Consider the following 17,949-nt stretch of genomic DNA (forward strand, 5'->3'; position numbering starts at 1 on the left):
GAGGTGAGCGCTCTATTACTGACGCCCCTCCCCCCAAGGAAACTCCGTTAATATTCGTGTTTTGGTTTTACACTTGAAGTCCCTGTGGAAGACGAAGGTTATGAAGAGCGTTTCATAATATTGAAGTACATTCCGAATCTAGCCACTATTCGTGTTTATATTCAAGCTTAGTAGGATTTAAACGCAGAAATACACATTCAGAAGATAAAGCTATCTACGTGTATACAATGGAACCAAATATTTGCATTCATATACTTTAGAGTTCATTTTCAGAGGACATAAGCCCACAATTTAGTGAAATGAAATCTTTGAGTTTCACGTACCCACGGTTATGTCGACTAAGCTAAAGGAGACGGTGATGATGAGAAATGCATGAAATGATGGAATGAAGAAAGTAGAAGGAAACCGGAGAACCCTGAGAAAACCCAAGCTCACGGTGTTTGTCCACCACAAAGATCACTTGGCACTAGCTGCGATCGAATCAAGAACCCTATGCACCAGAGGTGAACGCTCTATCACTGAGCCACTGCGGCCCCGCCCACAATTTAATATATTTGTACGATACAAATTGCATATACCCACACCAAAATCGAACTCAGGTCTCGAATTAATATTTGTATTCACCACAGGAAGGGCAACATAGCATAACTATGTACTAAATGAAGGATAAATGACAGTAGCTTACTTTTAAATGCTAATACTACGAACGTCAATGCTACTGTGTAATTGTAAAGTGTTGTCCTTACCACTGCATCTCGTATACACACCATTCTCAATAAACAAATTTATTTAATCTGTAATTAATAGTTAGATAAAAAGGGTTAAAATACACAATTTGAAAAGGAACAATTCTTGTTTGTTGTTAACCATGTAAAACTAATACCTCTTGAAAAATTAGTAATCTGTGTTGATCTTAAAACGCTCTCTTGAATTGCCAAGTTGTCGATGAAATTCTTTCGGTTCTTTTTTTTTTTTTTAATTTTCTTTTTGCCTCTTGAAAGGGGTTCTCCAGTTGCTACCCAGTTGCCCGTGCGGGTCAATATACTCCCAGACTCTGCTTGTAATTCACGTCTGCTCCCTCAAGGATCAGCCAAGATCTATCATGTGAGAGGAGTCTTCCATCCTAAAAATGTTCTCTTCCAATTCTTTCTTTTCCCTCGACTTCTCAAATATATATTCGTTCTCAGCCAACTGCGAACACTTGCCCACTCTAGTCTACCATTTGAAAGAACAGGGCATAAATATTGCTAATAATAGGTGACGCTAAATTGTAACACGAGTGTTTTGTTGCCAATTCTTCTCTTTATGTTTTTATTTTATTTTGAGGCCTTTTTTTTTTTAATGATATATCCTTACTGCAATGTTTTTATGAGCTAACTTCCTATTACGTGGAGGCCGCGGTGGCTCAGTGGTAGCCGGTGGGTGTAGCCGAGCGGTCTGAGGCGTTAGGCTGATGATTGTTAGGTGAAGCCCATTAGGGGTTCGAGTCCCTCTGTAGTATCAAGGGTGGAATTTTAACTGTCCTCGATGTTTCTGTGTTCGTGTCCCAGTCGTGTCTAGTAGTCCTGAACAGTGGTTGCAGTAGAAAATAAGTCAGGAAGTTTTTTTAAAAAAAGAAAAAAAAGTGGTAGAGCGCGCGCCTTTGGTGCATGAGGTCCTGGGTTCCATTCTACCTCGCGCCAAGGGAACTCTATGGTGGACGAACACTGTGCGCATGGGTTTTCTCAAGATTCCCCAGTTTCCTCCCACTTTCTTCAATCCACCACTTCATTCATTTTTCATCATTACTGTATCTTTTAGCCTTGTCGGCATAATCGTGGGACGTAAAACTTAGATTTCATTTCTTTTCTTTCTATTACGTATTATTGTGGAAATTTGAGAGGGCAAGGTAAATAAGTTTTCCTGGTATGTGTTTATTATTATTATTATTATTATTATTATTATTATTATTATTATTATTATTATTATTATTATTATTATTATTATTATTATTATTATTATTATTATTAATTATTTTGTCTATACAATACTTAACCTTCGGGAAGCTAAAGATGAGGTAATACGATCTGGCATAGCCCTTTCCGCTGGCTCAATGATAGCGCGTGCGCCTTTGGTGTACGGGGTTTTGGGTTGGATTTTCGACGGGAAAACATTAAACGCATTACGGTGGTTACTGTAAGTTCACGACTCATAGCACTGAAACTGGATGCTATAAACAAACAAACACTCACACATTCGAAACTGTCATTTGTGTGTGTGTGTGTGTGTGTGTGTGTGTGTGTGTGTGTGTGTGTGTGTGTATGGACTACTAACGCAATTACCCGCTTCGCTGGGTTAAAATAAAAAAATAGTAAAACGTTCCGTTAGTCAGTCACTTTTTACTATTACTGAAGCGCTCTTGATATTGGTCATTTTCGATCATGTTTATATAACCCCCTCCTCCCCCTCCCCAAGTTGCGGGGATGAATTTGGATTTAAACGGCATGACAAGTGTCACTGTTAATCTCAGCGACCCCAGAAACTAGGATTCGGAACTAATATCGGACATGATAAAAAAACATTGCAGGCCCGAACCTCATCTATGTTGAAAATTTGATCAAGATCGGTTGGGTGGTTCAAGAGTTATTAAGTCACATTCATTTTCATAGATTTCGCACGTGTCTGAAATTGCAGGCATTCTCCATACATCTGTCCGATAATCTTTTAAAAACATTAATTAGTATAACAATTATATTCGTGCATGCAGATATTATTTTGGAAATTGAAATGTTATTGAAATTGGTTCAATTGTGGACTATCCGACTATGTAACACATGGGCTGAAAAGTCCCGGGCCTAACAAAGAAAACACCGTTTTTTTGGTTCAAAATTAGCTTTATTCATCAACGTAATCTCCATGAAGAGCAACGCAATCAGTCCAGCGCCGCTTTAACATTTCAATACCACTTTTGTAGAACGATTTATCTTTTGCCTCAAAATAGGCCTCAGTTGCAGCGATAACTTCTTCATTCGTGCGAAATTTCTTACCGGCGAGCATTTTTTTTCAGGTCTGCGAACAGCCAGTAGTCGCTGGGAGCCAAATCTGGCGAATACGGTGGATGTGGGAGCAATTCGAAGTTCAATTCATGTAGTTTTGCCATTGTTTTGATTGACTTGTGACACGGTGCGTTGTCTTGATGATACAAAAGTTTTTTCTTTGCCATATGCGGTCGTTTCTTTGCAATTTCGGCCTTCAAACGCTCCAATAACGCTATATAATAGTCACTGTTAATGGTATGTCCTTTCTCAAGATAGTCGATGAATATTACACCACGCACATCCCAAAATACCGAGGCCATAACCTTGCCAGCCGATTGTTGTGCTTTCGGGCGCTTTGGACGAGGTTCACCAGTTGCTGTCCACTCAGATGCCGATCGTTTTGATTCCGGAGTGAAGTGATGGATCCATGTTTCATCCATGGTCACATATCGACGCAAAAAGTCCGGTTTGTTACGTTTAAACATGGCCAAACACTGCTCAGAAGCATCAACACGTTCTTGTTTTTGGTCAACAGTGAGCAAACGCGGCACCCACTTTGAACAGAGCTTTCTCATAGTCAAATGCTCATGCAATATAAAGCCAACACGTTCTTTTGATATCTTTACGATGTCAGCTAACTCACGCACCTTCACTTTTCGATCATTCAAAACAAGTTTGTGGATTTTTTTTATGTTTTCTGATGTTACTGCCTCATTTGGACGTCCACTGCGTTCTGCATCATCGGTGTCTCTACGACCACGTTTGAAGTCAGCAAACCAACGTTTTATTGTTGTTTCTGATGGAGCGGAGTCCCCATAACACTTTTCAAGCCATTGCTTCGCTTGAACGGTATTTTTTCCCATCAAGAAGCAGTGTAAAATTAAAACACGAAATTGTTTTTGATCCATTGTTTTGAAACTAGTAGGGTCACTCTTAGCACAATAACTCACAGACGAATGAATAGAATATCATGAAATTCTCACAGCTGTCTTGTGAAGGTTAGTATTCACTGAAAACAAGGTGATACAACTAGCGCCATCTATGTGTTAGGCCCGGGACTTTTCAGCCCATGTGTTATAGCAAGTACCACTTCGTGCGGCAGTGTCGTATAGTCGTGCGGTCTGAAGCGCTAATCCATCTTGGGTTTGAGTTTCACTGAAGATCATGAACGTTTTTATCTATCCTAGAAGTCTAGGACGACGATCCTGGGTGGGCCGGGGGTCCGCCCCCCCCCAAAGGTCATGTTGGCACCCCTATTGTATTTATGAGTATACAATATTTGGCATAATTTGAATGCAATTTGTTTTAAAATCCTCATATATATATCTTCTCCATCTGAATGGGCCCCCAAATTTACGGAGAAAGTCGAATCTGGTAACAATTCAAAGTTTAAGAAAAAGTTAAATAAGGAGTATCTATTTATTTATTTATTTTATTTATTTATTTATTAGCAAAAAACACAAGAAAGGTGGCTAAGCTTGTGCTTTGTTAGCATGTAGCCCAGGGTTCTAGTCCTTGTAAAGACACTAATCCAGGAATACCAATTTGAGGAGTGGTTCGGATCCTATTTCAAATAATAGTCCCTGTCGCATGTAGCTTCGCAGCTGAAAACTTCCATAAACCAACCAAATATGTCGAATATTTCATGAGCAAAAGACTAAAGTTTATTTTTGTGAAGCAGAGTTTACAGTTTGCAATTAAGTATTGTGGTTAGATGGCGTTAGCAGACAAGAAAATAGCATGGGACGAGTCAGTCAACACAAGGACATAAATACATATTTTAACAATGGCAACACTAGAAAATAACTTTGTTTGTCATGGAAAATAAACCTGAATCAATAAGGATACCTAGGTAGGATATACCTAGAACAATAATCTTGGTCTTCCGAGGGCGAAATTGGTACTTTTCTTTATGTAATGGGTCAAATATTTTTCATTTATTACTACTAATCTTGAATGTGTATATCTGCAGTAATTGTAGAATAAAAATTGTGTCTATAAATCCATACCCCTGCATCACATACCATATTTTACTCCATCAAGAGCTCTCCCGTAACTTTGGAGCAGGTCAACCGGGTTCGACATCTAGTAGGAGAGCTCATGTGGCTTGATATAAATGGGAAAATTACACCAAAAGCTGGGAAAAGAAGAAAATATTGGAAATGGTTTAAAAGAGGAGAAAAAAGGGTTAAGACATTTATTGACTTATTAGGAATGTGGTACTGGTCGAAGGTAAAATGGGGAGGGGACGAAGATTAAAATTGATGAACGATATTAAAAACGGGAATTTAAGATATTAGGAGAGGATTACATTGCATGGAAACTCTGTGATTTGGCAGTAATAGCAACATACCTTATTATTATTATTATTATTATTATTATTATTATTATTATTATTATTATATTATAATTTATGACAGATGTATTGAAGGGTTTAGTTTTCAGTAACTTTATAGACATCTTTCAGTTTTTGATTTTGCAGGTCACCTTAGTTAATGAGCTATTGACTAATTACCCTGCGGCAAATTTTGGTCGAAATACGGTGAATGCGTTCCTCAGAAATGAAAGGTCACGTACGGATAACATGATGGAAGATCGGATAGAATGGACTGCCAAATTGTTTAATAAAGTAAACTCTGTTTCAAGTAAGTTTCGTCACGCAAAACGGCGTGCTACATATATTATCATTATTACTCGTGGAGATCGTAAGATTGGTTGTTAATGAATTTAGGTTGATAGCTCCTTTTCAGCAATGAAACTTATAAACTATATGACTTTTTTTCTTTTAGAAAAGGAATTCCAATCACTATTCGGATCTGAGATTTTGTGAGCTCACCGGGAATCGAACTCGAGACCATAGGCAGCTCTTCGCTTGAATAAGGAGATATCACAATAACTTTACTATCCTTTCTGTTATTATTGTAAAAAAAAAAAAAGTTCAAAAACTGACAAATCTGAGCGTGTAATAAAATGGAAATAATTTAATATAGTTATTATTTTACTTTCATGTACTAAGAGGTCATAAGACATAAATTGGTGAAGGATTATCAAAATTGACCAAAAGAATAATCCAAGTTTTTTTGGTGGTATCGTTTCTTAAAAATATAGTTTAAGTTAAGTAATCCTACACATAAAATTTTGTTAATATAACACTAAAAGTGTTTAAGATTGTTGCCCCATCTAACAACCTTCTTTTTCTCCCATTCAGATTTACCTGAATAGAAAATTACCAAAACAAACGTATGCTGCATGTTGTTATTAAACGGATGATTTGCTCACCTGCGTTACTTTAAAGTAAGTTCGGTTGCATACCTTGTAAGGCGTACTGGAATTTCTAACAAGATATTCCGTATGTGAATCTTTAAACACTTTTTTTTCTTTCTTCATTTTCTCGTCGTCCTTCTTTTTAGCAGTTGAGGCATTCTCGTAATTGAATTTTGTAAATTCTTTTCGAGATTAAAAGAAGCTTCGTTGATTTACTGCAAATTAGTATTGTACAAAACAAGAAAACGTTAAGAGAATTTATCTCTCATTGGTAGGCACATTGTAAAACAGAAATTTAATCGTATAAGACGAAACTTGATTTAACCTTGAGGTTTATTTATTTATTTTTGGTTTCCAATAATCCTCTGTACTAGGTCATAAGCATAAGCAGCAACTTACACAGATTGTAATGAACGGGATATGTATGTGAGTGGGCGTTGTGGCTAGAGGTTAGTGTTACCCGCGAGATGAGACGAGAAATGTTTTTCGTTTCGTCTTATAAATTTTGTACAAGTTTTATCTTGCTTCTTGAAACGTTTTATCTCCCGGGCCGTAACTTTGAGGGGCAGGGGAGGCAACTGCCCTCCCAAGGGAAGCTCCCCGCCGTTCGAGGGGGTCCCACTTTGAAGACAATTTTTTTTTACTCCATATACGATACGAACATGAAATTATAAAAGAAGCATCAAACAGGTTCACTTTATTACGAGTCGAGGGCCCATTTCAGTAAAAAAATATCTACTATTAGAGACCCTAGAAATGATATTTCTTCGTATGGTTTCTTTGAGATTTGTCAATATTGTTCCCTTAATTAATTTGTCATGTATGGAACGGGCCCAGGTCCTGCAGGAGGACCCACAGGCTTCGGGAGATCCACAGAGTAAGAGAAAGATGGGGTCTATTTTTGAATTTTTGCGGCAGGCCCTAAACAACCTTTTCTAGGGGGCCCAAATATTAACGCTTCCCCCCCAGAAAAAATCAAAGTTTCGGTGCTGTTTATCCCGTTTCGTTTTGTAAATTTATGTAGAAAATTAATGCCCTGATTTGTTTCTTAACTTGAATTAGAAATTATCAGAATCCTTCTGAGTCACGAGAGGTTACCAAAGGTGTGACATAACATTTAAACCACATTTATTATTGGGAATATATTGTATAATTACTTGCGTATCTGTGAACGTTAATATAAATATATCATTATGTTCGTACAATTATTTATCAACGTATAGTACTTTTTATACTATGAACCATGTAACGCTAGAACAGTATTTGAGATCTAGGACTTGCGTGAACTAGTTTGTTCACTATAAGACTCGTGAAATTGTCGTGTTTCACGAAAACGAGACGAAAATTGCTGTATTTCTTTACTCGTTTCGAATTTTAAAATGTACTTGTCGAGTCGGCTGTAGAATAACACCCGTTCAAAATTATATAAGCGTAGTGTTTTGAGTTATTGTACACCCCAAACTTTGGACTCCTCCAAAAAAAAAAAAAAAAAAAAAAATAGATGCGCGGCTGAAGCTATATGAGACGTGTATCTACAATTTAGTATGGATTCAAACTACATAAACTCCCACCGGGATTCTAAGTCAAGTTTTCGCAAAAGGCTAGAACGCAAATATTCAGCCACTAGACAAATTTGTATCACTGAAAATAGTTTTCTAGATAATGACAAGTGAGCACCAAAAGGGATCATTTATAGCTGAAATGATAGATTTTAGATTTAATAATATGTGGTCAGAGTATCGATTCATATTAATACTATTTATGTCTCTTTAAACCTTAAGTTTCATTGTGTCATAGTTCAAGTAGTTACATACTTACTTCACAATGTGGATAAAATTATCTATACACAGTGGAAATAGAAGCCTTAAAATGTTCGTCGAAAGATTATACACTCAGTACTCGATTATTTGGTATCACGTAACTCGTAACAAATTAAAGATTAGAATGTCATTTATTCTTTAACATAGTTCCGGATATAGTTGTATGTCATTTTACGTTGAAATCAACAACAATAGAATAGACTTTATAAAAAGAAAACAGAAAAGAAAGAAGAGGCTTGAGCCTTTCAAGGCGCCATACGAGCATTCAAGCAATGAAACTGAAGAATTCTCTTAAGGTTCTTCTTTAACTCACCTCCATTTAAAAAAAAAAAAAAAAAAAAAATAGCGAATTACTTGAAGATAAAGAGGAAAACATTTTTTTTTTTAAAATGTAGAAAGTGAGAGAGGGAGACACCGTAGTCTAGTGGGTACGGGATTGGATTCATGTGCGAGTGGTCCCGGGTTCGATTCCCGGCTGGTGTTTCCCAGACCGGTGACTTTTACCCAGCGTCGTGAGGCAAAGTGGGAACTCACGTGAATAAAAGACGTGACGTTCCTTAGGTCTAGAAAGCTCCCGATAGTCCGACCGGTTACCGATAGGGCGACGCGGCGCTCTGACCACGCGTTCTTCTCTACGCTCGACGTAGTTCTACCAATCGCTAACAGATGGCGTGGAGCGTCACAAGCCCACAAATCAGGCTGTTACGCCAAGTGGCTCGGTTTTGGTTTTAGAAAGTGAGAGAGCTATATCTACAAATTTTTATTAAATATACTAATCATAGTTTTGGGGCCGCGGTGGCTCAGTGCTAGAGCGTTCACCTCTGGTGCTTGGGGTCCCGGGTTCGATCCCAGCCCCCGCCAAGTGAACTTTGTGGTGGACAAACACCGTGTGCGTGGGTTTTCTCGGGGTTCTCCCGTTTCCTCCCACTTTCTTCATTCCACCATTTCATTCATTACTCATCATCACCGTCTCCTTTAGCCTAACCGGCATAAACGTGGGACGTAAAACTTAAAGATTTCATTTCATTTTACTAATCATAGTTCCTAAATGGGCACCCACGTTTAAACAGCATACTAAAAGTTTGGCCTATGTTTAGCAGAAGGGGTCCAGCTCTTTTCTCTAAAAATATGTTACAATTTTGGTAATTTCTGTTCATACTCGGTTAGTTTAGGGTAGGCTAGGTTAGTTTACGTTAGGTTAGGTTAGTTTAGTTTGCATTATATTAGTGTAGGGATCCTGCATAATTTTCCAAAAAAAAAAAAAAAAAGAGAATTTCGCTTATTTTTTACTAATATTAGGTTAGTTTTGGTTAGTTCAGGTTAGCTTAGGTTAGTTTATGTTATGTTAGATTTGGTTATATTATGTTACATCTAAGTACTTGCATCATTCATTTCTCCTGTAAATTTTGTGTTTTTCCGTGCTTCTGGACCCCTTGTACTAAACATACTCCAAAAGTTTTAACAACAACTAAAGTAGTCCATATGATAAAATTTTGCAGATATAATTTGAATTACTTTCTAACTTTTTTTGATGGTCTTTATTGTTTTTTAAAGTTGTCTCACGAAAATTAAAGTAAAGAAAAAAAGTGATGATTTAGCGAAAAAAGTCTTAACAAAATAGACAAAATTGCCGAACGTGGAACTTAAAAAAAAGAAACGAGATTCCCTAATTAGAAGGGAATTTTTACAGTGATTCTATGTGTAATAAATGAGTAACTAAACTAATCAGATTAAACCGAAAATGATTTAAAGTATTGTATTTTCTTAATCATATCTGCTTTAATACGCATCAATTTCCGTAGCTAATTTTAACCACTTTAATAAATCTTTGACACTAATTTGAGGATGTTTCATCTTGAAAGGGAAAGCTAACCAATTATATAGATAGGGATGCGCACGAGAAAAGATTTGAGGCTGTCTCGTCTCGAAAATGTGCTATAAAAGCGATGTCTCGACTCGAAAAAATGTATATTTCTCTATTGGAAGAGCTGTGTCTCGACTCGAAATTTGTCAGAAAAATTCTGTCTCGACTCGTCTCGTGCGCATCCCTATATATAGGTATATGTATATGTATACATTTTACTGTTTTCTAGTATAGGCAGAGCAGTCCCGGGTTCGATTTCCGGTGGATACACTCGGTCGAAAAAGTGTAAAAAAAAATTCAGACCAGCCATCCTGGGGGATGTTTTCCTGATACGCACCAGGCAAATGCCGGAATGGTGCCTAACATATAAGTCCCAGGCCGCTTCTTTCCTTCCCCAATCCTTTCTTCCTTCCCTTTTCTCGGATAGTGTGATCGCCGAGGGACGTTGTCCCTCATGCATGACGGGCTAACATGGCCATTGATGCCGAAAGCCCAGAAATCTAATTCCTGATCATAATCCTTAATCCAGTATAGGCAATGATTGGGGCGAGTGTCCTTAGTTCATATAATTCCGAGTTAGACTTCAGATGTGGTACGGAATTTCTGAATAACGAACTCCAACCTAGAATGGCACAACTATGATGTTTGAAGCCACTGTTCTGATTAACACATCACCCTATCTGGCTGACTATAACCTCTCCGTGAGCTGTAACATCAACAAGTTTTAAATCAATGAACATACTTGACTGTGTCTCGTTATGAATTATAAGGGTTTAAGGAGGGTTCTGTCCAAATGTTATGGAAACGAGAATCGGAAGAAAAACTAGTTTTCTATTGTAGAATGGCGCCTATCTTTTTATACATGACATATTGATTTAAATAATCCAGAAAAATGTCCCGTTGTCGCAAGATGATGGATGCTAAATTTAAGTGAATATAATAGTAATGATACAATTAATACTGTGGGAGTCAGAATTCCGACCAAAAATATTGGACATATTGATTTCCAACATAATCTCACATTACCTTAGTTGAATCTGTATTCATTAGCACCACATCTGTTCTCTCATTACCTTCGCACTGGCCCTGGTTCCAAATCCCATATACAGCACTTTTTTTTTAATACACATTTAGTATAAGGTACCGTTATTATATCTTCTTGGGAAAATGAGACATGTGATTATTAAAAGTAAATTATTGTGAAACTCTTAGTAAAATGAGAATTTAGTAAGGAACGGGAAATCTCTAAGAAAACCCACAGGCATATGCATTCCACTACGAATTCATGTGTCTGGGATTGAACGAGGAATCCTTCGCGCAGAGCCACCGTTTATCACCTATTTCCAAAATCTTATATACACGATACAATTCATAAACAACAAAAAACCGAATCATTCCATAATTTTGTCTTCCAGAATCCCGAATATTACGGATTTATACATATAATTAAATATATAATGTTTCAGTATTAAATACTAATCAAAACTAGGTTTATCCAATGAAGCATCAAACCTGAAATGCTTATAAAACGCTTCCGTAGTGGTCGGGTTCCTGAATCAGGTGTTACGGATGTTCTTTACCATTTAGCAGTGCTTTTATTATTCCGAAGAAGTTTCGAGTTTATTACATTGGAACCTTGGATCATACTAGCAGAAAAAACAATTTCCTAGATGCACCAAGAAAGAAAAAGTTTAGCCAGTAAGAATGCAGTCTCGTAAACTATGCAAACAATTGCTGACCAATCAGATTGCAGAGTACTTGAAGAGAAGTATTATTTTATTGGTAGTTACTGACAGCTTTCTCTACGTACATTCAATTTCTCTTTTCTATGAGAGAGAGAGAGAGAATCTATTCAATTGATACACAGGGTCCACTTACCTTCTTTTGCATCCCAGTGTAGTTGTGGGAAGAAATTCCTTCCTCTTTTCGCTCTAGCGTGAGAGTCCCTTATCAGCTGACACAGGCACAGTACATCATTCTGTTATGGGGAATCCCCCCTCCGGGTGATGATGACAAGTTAAGACTGAACAATCAAACAGGATTTTTTTAAAATATAAAAATTAAGGTTCAAAATGTGATTTCACAAAATTGAAAGTATGTCAAAGATTTTGAAACTGACACATAATTAATTTGGGTTTAAAAAAAAAAAAATCAGTTCTGAAGATAAAACGTCTCTTTTCGAGAAAAAAAAATCACATTTACTTACACAAAGTGAAAGTGTTTTTTCAGAAGGGGGGATTCACCAAATGCCAAACAAACAAACTAACTAACTAACTGATAAGCACTGTTCAGAACACTTTTCTTTTTTCTCCCTCCAAGACACAGGTGTTTCCCGCAGCTGTCGCATTAGTGAGATCTGCGGGAACACACACATCCAGCGACAGACTGACTCTCTCTCGAATGAAAAGAACTCGAAGTCACCCCGTTTGGCTCTGTCTCTTTTCGCTCGCTCGGATTGCGGGCGGGCGGGCCGCGTACTCTCTGCTATACACTCTGCCAGCCTGCCAGGATTGGGCCGCCACAGTCGAGAATGCCCGCTCTTGACAAGTGTTGCCAACCGAAGTGCTACGAAAAATTTAAAACTAATTGAAAAACAGTAACGAATACTGGGAAAGTGGAGCACTTTAAGCATAGCGAAAAAAAGGAAGATTGAATGTGATCCATGATGAAGTAAAGTAATTCATGAAACAAATATGGACGGCCAGATGGCACATACTTACTTGTGTAATGCACTCTTAGTAAATCTGCCAATGCCAATTTTTTCTACTTTTTAATTTAATTAGTTTTTCTACTGTTTCTTCATGCAGGCTCTCAGAGTGCACAGAGGAGGGTTTTAGGATGCAGATTCTACCGATGAGATTTTTAAAGGTAGAGGTATAATTTTTCATTGAAAACGGAACAATCGAACTAAAGAATGGTAAATTTGGGTAGATTTCGTCCAATACTCGGGAAGGATGGACAGCACTGGGTGGATCAGTATTGAAAAAATCATGCGCTTCCACCAGGATTCGAACTCAATACCGCGTACACTAAAGCATGCAAACTGATTACTCGGTATGGTATATATATATATTTTTTTTGTGTAAGAGTCAGTCAAGTGTAAACCTTACAAACTTTTTTAAAAAAAAATGAGCGAGTAAGAAACACATAAATATTATTTTTCCACATAATCTTCCCACCCTCAGTACGAGTTTTTCATCGTTTAGAAAATGCGTCAACGTCTCTGATAAAATGGAGTAGCTGCTCAAAATGAAGGTTTTCAATGATCACAGCAGTTGCACGAGCAGTATGAGGCCGAGCATTGTCATGCTGCAGAAGGACGCATGTTGTCAGTACTCCGCGTTTGTTGCTTCGTGTAGTAGGTTTAATGAAAAAAAGAGAGATTATTTTGGAGGAGAACGGAATACAAACCATTTTCACTTTGCGCCTCCTAGGTATGTAGTGCTGGTTCCACACGAGAGTAAGCATTGCAAATAGTTGTGTTCGAAACTTTCTGAGTTTGGCCGCCATTCCATGCTCGATTTTTGTGTTTCCGGGATGTAATAGTGCACCTATGTTTCATCCCCAGTAACGATTACCTTTTTATTTGAAGCGTTGCGAAAGCTCTTCATACACATGAACACACAGTTGCTTCAGTTCGTCTGTCAGCTGCAATAGTACGCATCTGGCGGGCGCCTTCTGAAACCGGAGGATATCACTGATAATGTTATAGGCTGAAGCTGAACCATTACTTATGACAACAGTTGTCAATAGTCACAATCGCTTGACGATTGTACCTTATCACAACTTCAATTTTCTCAGGCGCCCCAACTCGATGTGCTTGACTCTAATGTGGAGCTTCAGCTGATGTTACACCATTTAAGAATTTCCTATTCTACTTATAAACATGTTGCTGTGGCAGACGTGCGTCGCCACACTGTTCTCCGATGAATCTTGATATGTTTTACAACTTTACAGGTCAAGGTGGAGAAAATGCTGTTCCACCCTGGTATATTTTGATAGTGGGACGGTAATCTTGAAATTGCTTCTGTGGAGCGCTTATGTTACTTCACTCTTCTGCCATCTACTGGAGAAAAAGAACACTGTTAGCAGCAATATTGCCAACTTTCATAACAGTAGCAACTTCTAAGATTTTCATTTGACTGATCCTCGTGTACTTTGATCCAAAATTTAAGACCTGGTCACGTATTACCTTTTAGTAGCAACTGTACCTACTCTGTACCAAGGCGCGATTAATATCGGATCTAATTGTTATACATGAATATGTATAAATGTATAAATGGATAATTAAGGCTGCTTAATTGTTGAAAGTTGGACCCGAAGTCGAAAGAGTTCCGTAGTCGAAGCTATTAGAAGAAAGAAAGAAAGAAAGAAAAGTAACGGTAAGCTAAGCAAGTTACAGAAGGTGGAACTTAATAATATATAGAATATATATATAGGTATTCTGTCATTATTAGCAGCTTACCATAAACTGACGTGAGAACCATCCATACACCACAATCCTCAGATAATACTGTATCTTCGACTTGACGTAGCTGTTATTTGGTTTTTTAGTCCACGTAGCCCGAATTGGCGTGTGACATCAGCCAATAAGCTCACAGTATGCTGTTACTAAACCTTCATGGCGGAATCTAATCATTCATAATTGATTTTGTACGTATTTGTGGACAATTATGAAAGATTAGATTCCTCCCTGAAGGTTTAGTAACAGCATACTGCGGGCTTATTGGCTAATGCCACATACCAATTCGGGTGACGTGGACTATAGTATCGTTCATCAACTGTAGCCTTTTTTAAAACTACATTTACTATTGTTCCTTTCTTCCCTTATTATTCTTAGCACATTCTTATCCATTTTCTATTCGATCCTGCATATCGAGTGCAATATAAACAGTAAGATGGAGAGTGTCATTACTAGAGCAACCCACATTATGCTTTATTTTTTTGCTTAATTATGCTTTATTGTTAATTTGAATCATTGTTTTACATTAATCGTGTATAATGTATAATATTTACTATATATTAAATATTCTAAATATCTTGATCTATTTATTAATATTTTGTGCAACCAGTTTCTTTCATATTTAATGAACTTTATACTTAATGTACTGTAAAGAGATACGCTTCACTCGAGTCAGTTTATTTTTTATCATTTGAGTGAGTTTTAGAGGTGCATATATACAGAAAAGGAAAGTAAAAGATGCCACCAAAAAATACAGAAAGTGCTCAAGTTCAAGAGGTACACATAACAATATAGTGTGGAGTACTTGTGTACTATTCATTGTTGGCGGAAAGTTTTCTTCTTCTTTCCCTTTTTTCTTTTCTCCGCATGAAAGTGTTACACCTAAAAGTTTGCAGAAACCAAAAGAAATTTTGCATTGTTTCATTGTTATGTTCTTAATAATTTTGCATTGTAAATATTGGTTTTAAAACTAGTAATACAGTGTGTTAAACTTGAAGTTAAACAGAATTTTCCAAGAATTGTGCTATATATTTTAAATTATACTTTATGCTTTATTTTCTAAAATTATGCTTTTAAAATTAGTTTTTTCTAGACCCTTAGACAACCACAACCATGTTTAAGGTACCAACCATATGTCTAAATTGCTATTATGCTTTTTAAGCTTTTGAGTTGCCCTAGTCATCACTTGCACAAGAAATGGGCAAGAGTGTGTATGTGTGTGTGTGTGTGTGTGTGTGTTATGTAATTCTAACGAAAAAAAAGAAACGAAATGAAATCTTTCAGTTTAACGTCCCACAATTATGCCCTTTAGGCTAAGGGAGATGATGATGAAGGTAAACGAAATTATAATCGAATTGGTGGAATGAGAATGTGGAAGAAAATGGGAAGAGCAGAAATATACCATTTAAGGTTTCAATATTGATCTCTATGCAAGGAAGACAGATAAGAGACAAGGAGAAACCTTTCTAAATATAGATTGAACATTTCAAGACAAGTGATATCTCCGCCCTTTAACTATGTACTGAAACCAAAGGTTTCCTGATATGATTATTCTGTCCCAATAATACGGAGTGTCCACATAGAACCTCCCTGATTACAAATGTTAATTGCATGGAAACCATTAGTGCCTTAGAATAACGGTTTCCGGCATCTTGAAGAGCAACTCAGTTTTCTTTTATCTATATATGCACTTTTGTATGGGCCTCGTTAGTAGTTCTTAGAATGTCCAGTCGATATTCAATCTCCTTTCATGTGTTGAGTAGCATGTCCAGGGTGATAAAGTTGATGGTTTCTTCAATTTTGTGACGAAAAGCAGAAATATCACGTATAGGCGTGGTGTAAACTCTATCTTTGACATAGCCCCATAGGAAGAAATCCATAGGGGTTATGTCGGGTGGTCAAGGAGTTGGTCCATTGCGTTCTACCCAGCGCTGTGGAAACGTTCGGTTAAACCCCTACGAATATCACAGGGCACCAGTGCGGTGGGGCACCATCCTGTTGGAATATCACGGTTTGTTGCAACTGGAGTAGCTGTGGAAAGCAAAGTGTTCAAGCTGTCCAGATAAACGAGACCAATTATTGTGTGCTACATGAAGAAAAATGGTCCGATAATTCTGTCGCGTCCCAAAGCGCTAGCGCACCACACATTCACTTTCTCGCTATCTCTGACATATTCACGAACAACGTATGTGGGTGCAAACATTGTGACTTTTGACCTTGCCTGATGTGTGGAAGGTTACCTCATCACTGAAAATCACCCTCCCCAAGTAATTGGGGACATCCTCGATCCGTTCCAAATCTCCAATGTAAACCTGGTTCGCTTTCGGTATGTCATCGCACTGTAGCGCCAGAATAATTTGCACCTTATATGCATACAAACGCAGTCTTTTACGGACCATCTTATGGACCGTTGAATGTGGGATGTTCAGCTCGCGTGACACTCTGCAAAATGACTTTGTTGAGCTTCTAGAGAAGGCCTCCTTGACCTCATCTACAGTTTCCTCAAACGTTCGAGCTTTGTCCGAGCCAGCCTGCTGGTTGACAGTCATCATAGCAAAAAAAAAAAAAAAAAAAAAAAAAAAAAAAAAAAAAATGTTTTAATGGTCTTGGCATCTGGTGGGTCCCATTGGTACTTTCGTCTGAAGTTTCTTTGCACGGTAACTGGTGATTTAGTCTCAGCCAACCACACCACACACTGCACTCCCTCTTGTACTGTTATCATCTTTGTTCATGAACATCTGCAATAAATAACAAAAAATCATATAAACTTTGTTACTGAACACCTGCAACAAATAATAACAATTAACAATCAACAACAAAAACTGAATTGCTCTTCATGATGCCGCAAACCGTTATTCTCTGGCACTAATACTTTCCATGCAATTAATATTTGTAATCAGGGAGGTCTCATGTGGACACCCTGTATAATTAAGTTCAATATTGACTGTAATGCTTCTATTGAAACCGGAATTAATAGAAATCTATGAACACTTCATAGAGCGACGAACTGTTTCTTTGATATCAATTTAATATCCTAAGAATGGGTTAAATTTTGGTTTTGAGCAGTGTTGCCAACAAGTTGTTACAAATAGTCGCTAAATAGGAGATGAAATGACTCCAATTTTGGGTGAAAAGTCGCTAAAATATTTTTCGTGGAATTTTGCCTCTTTCGTGTATACATATTAGGGTGGCCCAAAAATTTCAAATTTATCCCACACCCCTGGGCAGCGTCTCATTTTTTTACTGCAGCTGATAGTAGTCAATTACCAAAATTTCAATGTCCTAGGTGGAATAGAAGGCAGTGCTCAACGTCTTACAAAATTTGGAAAATTGCGCTATTTTATTTGTTTTCGAAATATAAATTTTAATTATATAATTCTTTTCCCAGATGCTGTTTTCGTGAAATAAATATCAAGAAAACTGTTAAAAGTGAAAAAAAATGAGAACTCAATATTTAGTCGTGAAGACTGTTGTGTTACATGTGATTGTTGTGTAATATGGACTCCGTGTAAAAAAATATGG

At 37.3% G+C, this 17,949-nt stretch overlaps 1 protein-coding gene across 1 annotated transcript in view; it reads right to left on the reverse strand.

Annotated features, from left to right (window-relative positions):
* The window catches only part of LOC145673072 (facilitated trehalose transporter Tret1-like), a 527,605-nt gene extending 515,133 nt beyond the window's left edge, over nucleotides 1–12,472 (reverse strand). The window contains exon 1 of the mRNA XM_081742422.1: nucleotides 11,844–12,472. The gene's annotated coding sequence lies outside the window, so the exon portion shown is untranslated. The remainder of the gene's footprint in view (nucleotides 1–11,843) is intronic.
* Between the last annotated feature and the right edge of the window lie 5,477 nt (nucleotides 12,473–17,949).

The sequence above is a fragment of the Thermobia domestica genome, chromosome 16 (assembly GCF_964235325.1).
Source record: "Thermobia domestica chromosome 16, izTheDome1.hap1.1, whole genome shotgun sequence".
Lineage (NCBI taxonomy): Eukaryota > Metazoa > Arthropoda > Insecta > Zygentoma > Lepismatidae > Thermobia > Thermobia domestica.